The following is a 6283-nucleotide window of genomic DNA, read 5'->3' on the forward strand; positions in this document are numbered from 1 at the left end:
CGTTTCCCTGCCTCGCAGGAAGCCTGGATTCCGTGCATTTCTTTGCTATGTGCCCTCGTTCGCGGCAACGGTAACAGTGCACTCCATCACGCTCTGTTTTCCCAGACGGAGCAGCCTCTAGCTGTCGTAATCGGCTCGCTACGCCATCGCAGGATACGTTTCTGTGAGCCTCACCTCCCACATTACGTTGGGTCGGAAAGCGTCCCTGTGAGGAGCTTGTGGAGTAGCGCAGGCTGCCCGCCTTTATTGCTAAAAAGGATCAAGAGCGCGATGGCTCAACTCCCCCGCATAGCCGGTTGCAGCCGCAAAGATGGCGCCGAGAGGTGGTTGCCATTGGGGAAGGGTCATGGCCCCTCTCCAAGCGCAGCGCGGCTCAAGGGCATCGTTGGCTGGGGGGGGGGGGGGCAATAGGCACGCGCGGCGAAAATGTCGCCTTGATTGCGCTTCGCCTCGGCGGCCAAATCCTCCATGTCACGGAAGCGGCCGCCGCGCAGGTATACCGAAAAAGTCGGATGTGCCTGCCCTACCACCCCTTCGACGCGCTCCTCGTTCGAGGCTCGGTGCTCATCCATAGAAATAAGTTCATCCATCGCACGTGCATTCTCTTGTAAACACTCGTCAGAAGCTTGTGTATGGAGCTCGAGCTCTCGCCGCATCCTACTTTCGTAAACAGCGGGTAGGAATTTGCGCAAAAAAGCCCGCACGCAACTCATCGAAGGTTAGTGCACAGTGACGGGTAAGCCGATACCAACTAGCCGCCGTGTCAGTCAGTGCAGCTGGAACAACATGTTCGAGCACCATCTGATCATCCTAACTCATTGCTCTCTGATAAAGGGACAGAGAGTCGAGGTAATCTCGGGCAGTGAGCAGAGCACTGTATCCGCGGTAGGTTGGCACAGGCAACATATAAGCGTGGTGACCGCTTTTCGGACCAACCGAAATCGTTTGCACAGCTCCCGAGAGTGCTTGTATCATCTCTTCGGCGTTTCGCAGCAACGTCTGCGTCGTCGCACGGGCTTCGTAGGAAGCCGTTGGTGGGTTAGTGGCGTGGTCGAGCGAAGGTGAGCAGTCGGCCAGCTCGATCAGTGGGTGGGGGTGGGGGGGGGGGGGCTCAAACGGACCACCACTCTGTGTGCCACTCCCAAAGCAAAATATGCTCATTGTGGAATTAGCCTGTTGTCGAACAAAATGAGCACTAGGAACGGCTATCATCCACAATTCAGGCGCCTGCTCAGCGTGCGTTCAAAGTGCCGATTGCACGGCTGATGGCGGGCAAAAGTCGGTGAGTGCCAAAGCCTGCGCCCCGTCAATTCCGCAGGGAACCGACTGCGAGCACTCTGCCGGCGCACTGCCATGCATGCTGAAAGGCGCATTAGCAGTCATAGGCGCTTGATAGTACCATTTGGGTAGGGCAAGAGGCGATTTTGAAACGACGCGCCATCTCCAAAGGGAGCAGCTAGGCACCTCGTGTCGTCACCGCAAATGGGGGTGCCGAAGGGTTCCCGCGAATAGAGGCAATGGCCTCCTTGTGCAAAGCGGCATCCTTTAACAAGGACAGCAGAGAAAAATCCCACGAAGCAGACATTCTGCGACGAACTCGAATCACACAGGCGAACCGACTCACTAAGAGTAGTCAAAAGCTTAGAGCCTTTGATACCACGTTGGGTGCTAGTGTAGTGTACAGGTATCGAGCAGGAGTACGGCTACTAGCGAGGGTTCAGTCTTAGTGAGCCGCAGGGCACGTGTTAACTGTCGCCGTGGCGAAAACACGATACTGCTCAAGGTCGCAACACTTTATTGTCTGTGGCAACACCAAAACGCAGTACAGCCCGTTTCAAAGGCGTGGCGGGAAAGCAAATGAGCTTATCCACGTGGTGGGCACAAAGTACTACACAGGATGCCACGAGCACGTCTCCGTGGTAAAGGTGAATCTTGGAGACACCGGGACCATGGCCCGGTTGCTCGAGCGAGGGCAAAGGCGCTCGCGTTGACTTCGGAGGGAGACGGGTCGGCGTAGCTTGGCCACGCACTAGGACGCCATACGGCCGTTTGGCAAAGCGTACACAAAGGGGACACAAAAGGTGAGCGTTCGCCACGGGTGCGAGGCGCTTTCAGCGAAGTCCAACGAGCACCGAGAAACTGGAGCCGACAAACAGAAAAGGCAATGCGTCGCTCACCGTCACCTGTTCCGGAGAATCTCTGACCCACTCCCGACGCAGGCGCGCGAAACCCCTCAGGGACGCCGCGCGCGGCGCCACAGTCGACATCCGCTACCGAGTGAGAGGGGCTAAAACGTCACTCCTTGCTCTCCCAGCGCGGCAGACAGTGGAGGAAGGGAGTCATGTCGGGACATGAGAACGACAAAAAAGGCGGCAAAGCCCGTGCGAAGGCGGCGAGCTAGCCCCAATTCCCACAACTCAAAGACGATAATCAAGACACGGAAGTAATGTACGGCCTCATTTACATCCACCTTGTAACGTTGTGGAGATTTTAAAGTGTCAGATCAACATTTCTCATTCGGGCTTCGCATACCATCGATTCCCGCTGTACATGGTGTATGCCAATTTTTTTGACATAGCTAGTTCTACTCTCCGCTTAACGTCTGGCCTTTCTCATTCGCGCTGTTCCTACCTAGCCGTAATATTTGATTCTAGCTTTTTTGTTATTCACCTTCAGTTTTTATTTGAAGTTCACCTTGGCGTTCAGTTCTAATTCCAAATACTCTCCCCTGTCCCTCAACATTGATGCAACCTTTTACTTGTTTGCCTTTTGCTCTGCAGCTCGTTCTTCACGTTCTCATGTTATCCGCTTAGGTAAAGCGCTACGCCTCAGGACAGTGTTCACAATAAAACGTCACCTCCATATCCACAAAATAATGGCGTTAGAGAATCTTGCTCGGATATGATCGAGTAACCAATAAATTCTCGATAACACCTGTCTTTCATGAATGACTTTCGTGGAGCTATCAGTCGTTCTTCAATGAGGTCGAGAGCAAGCAGGTGAGAAACTTGTGAGGATATTGATATTAGTATGTACGTTCATCCTAGAAACGTTTTTCGGCACCACGGCGTCTTCGCACGTAAAGCAAACTCTGTACTCTCTGCAGGCTGGCATCGGGGTCAACGACGTGGCGTTACCGGGACTTCTCGTGAAAGACCTGCGACGGCGTAGGCATGAGACCGCTCGTTGCGGATGATAGCCATGGCCACTATGACTGATGGTGGTCATGCCTTGCAGCTATGGCCTAATGCGTGGTCCAGGATCTTGCGCTTGTTAGCGCTCGTCGACGCCGCCTACACTCGGCAGTGAGTGCTTTTGGTGCTTAGCCGCGGTATCCCACGCCTTCACATCGGGGTTCTCTTGCCACCATTTCCGATGTTCTTCTGCTTCGGGATCTGTGACCGCGGGATCTGCTTTACGGCGCACCCACTAGGTGTCTGCTTCACTGGCCGGCTTGGCGTCTGCTTCAATGGCCTGCAGTTCCAGTTTAGCTTGAAGGTGAGCTCTTCGCTGTGGCCTGTATAGCCCGAAGCTCCTTTTTTGCTTGTCAACGAGCCCTCCTCGCTACTGTTTCGCTTGCCGGCAGCTCCGGATTTGCTTAACAGCGAGCCCTCTTCGCTTCGGCCTCCAGGCTGTCACAGCAGGGTCTCTAGGATGCCACCGCCGAAGGACAAGGCCCGAAAAAAAGCTTGCTGAGCAAGCTCCTAATAACCTACGAGCTGCTTCAAAGTTCAAATGGCTGCTGTGGAAATGTCCATACTGTTTTCATCGCTCTTGAAAATAGTGCGTTTTTCCAAGTGCTAAGAGAAACGCAGTGTTTTGTGGAAGGTTTGCACGCCCTTGCTGCCTAGTATCTGATTTTGGTTGTCGCAAAGGCCAGATCGAAGAAAATAAAGATTGCTGCACTGTTGGTGGAAAAGTCTGGCTAGAAATTGGACGCACAAGAAATTCCAGCTCAATAGCTAGATGAATTACTGAGCCTGTGATGGGCAATGGTCAATGCTGTTAGACAGCTGGAGTGTTAGTGAATGGTAAACGCGCAATACCCACTCTCAGTCACTGCTGGGCAAGAAACGGTGCACCTCAAAGGGAACGTAAATCAATAAATCGGACAAATTGTTTGGTGGGGCTGTACAGGTGGGTGAGCTAACCAGCCGGTAGTTAACACTTATTCTCAAATAGAAAATTTATAATGTGCTTTTTGCACAGAATGTGAAGTTAATACGAGAGTATATTAGAGCGACTTACTCTGATGAGTACTCTGCTTCGACTTTGGTATGTTAAAACTTAAACAAAAGGTTTTCAAGCACACCGAGCGAAGCAAAATCCCTTGGAGTACAAAAGGTAGAGGCAAACATTGACTGGCAGTAAACTTGTTCAACTTTCATTTTCGCAACTTACCCAGCCCAATTAGAGACTACTAGCAAAGCTCATCGGCGGGCCAGGGGGCTCAGAGCACGAAAAGTACCACCGACCGCCTAACTGTGACCTCTAGAAAGAAAGCCACAGCCATTGGTTTTGGAAGAACAAGACCTTCACAATCGTTGAGAGGTTGTTGCGATGTGGTTGTTCAAGATGAGTTAAATGAATCCAAGTCATTGAAAATTCCAAACCCGTGATACGCGTATTGCTGAAAAATTAATGATCAGATATAGTGCTAATGATTTCATTAGTTATAGGACTAAACAAAGCAAATGACTCTCAATGTAGGTTATTTGTATAGATTACAGTAGAATGCGTGTTCAGACGTGTGCAAAGTGCTATATGTGTTTTCAGCAAGCACGTCTATTGGAGACATGGTCACCTTGACAGCTAACGATAGAAATATCGGATGCACCTTCAACACTCCACTGAGTAGACTCCACAGCCTTAATTCTGCAATCTTGCTGTTCGACTTGGGAAGCTGAGATGCTCCGCTGGAACAAGTGGCTGAACTGTTACTTCGCCTTGCGCTCGACTTTTCTATTATACTATTTTTATTACAGAGGAAATAGACATGTGTACTTAGTAGAATGCATTTCGAGTAGAATAAAACCCCTGCTTTTGACGTTGCGCTTGGAATACGGCTTGTCGAAAAAGTATAGCATAGTTGTTAACCTTGTAAAGCGGATCGGTTTCAGGCACAATGAGTTATTTAGTCAAGTGACAGAACATTGACTTGGTAGTGTGTGGAATGCTTCTTTTCTATGATATATTTGCTTGATCTCTTCAACTTTATTTGCGGACTAATTTTCATGGCAATGAAGCAAACGCCAAACAGCCAAATAACATGCATCATCCACCCAGTGAATAGTTCCACAATTTCGTCCGTATTTAAATTTTACGTTTAAAAACTAGTTTCTTTTTAAATCCTACATGAAGCCATTTGAGACAAAACACCATACACGCCAGTGAGCGAATTGCATTTATTGAATGAGAAACAATCTTTTGCTTCTGTCAGGCACATTGAGCATTTATCTACATATATATGTATCTATCTATCAGCCGCCTAGATCTGGGTACTCTGGGCATCAGCCACTTAACTTGTGGGAAACCAAAAGCAGCATTACAAGTAAAATATACTTTGAGAAATACGAAACCCTGGTTATGACACGAACAATGTCACAAATCTGTCGCGTACTCCGTGAAACACTTTCCAGCCGGCACTGGTACCTGCGGGCCATTGTGCCACACTAGCTTGCAGGCGTGGGCCACAAGTGACTGACACATTTAGGGGCGAAGCTCTTACGCGATGGGTCGTTTCCTCCTCCTAGTAGTAGTAGCAGTTATAGTAATAGCATGTATCCACCTTTAGTTTATGAGTTGCTCTATAGATGGCGCTGTGTGTACATGTCTTTGGGAATATTATTGCTACACGTAGGCTGCCGCAATGCATCTTGTCAATGCACGTGTGCGCCCGAAGAGGATGAAGGCCCCTTGCTGCTCGAGCTTGGAGCCAGACTGGCCAGGAACGCAACTGCTCTTGCAAATATATTTGTAAATATACTCGCAATATATTGACTCGTAACTCACGTAACTTATTTGATGGTGATGGAACGTTCCCCATTCTCACCACGCAGCTCCGAGTGGAGGCATTTTCCAACATCCCGCATTGGCTTCCAATAACAAACCGTCCTCCTCTCCACCTGTGGCTTCTCTGAGAACCTTTGTCGCGGTCCCCACACACCACAATCCCGGGACATTCTCTGTGCAACCTGGCCTCAAGGTCGACTACTGGCTTCATCTGTATAAACAAGTCAGTCAAACCAACCACTGGAACTCAACCATGATGCTCGCTACTGTT

The sequence above is a fragment of the Rhipicephalus microplus genome, chromosome 3 (assembly GCF_043290135.1).
Source record: "Rhipicephalus microplus isolate Deutch F79 chromosome 3, USDA_Rmic, whole genome shotgun sequence".
NCBI lineage: Eukaryota > Metazoa > Arthropoda > Arachnida > Ixodida > Ixodidae > Rhipicephalus > Rhipicephalus microplus.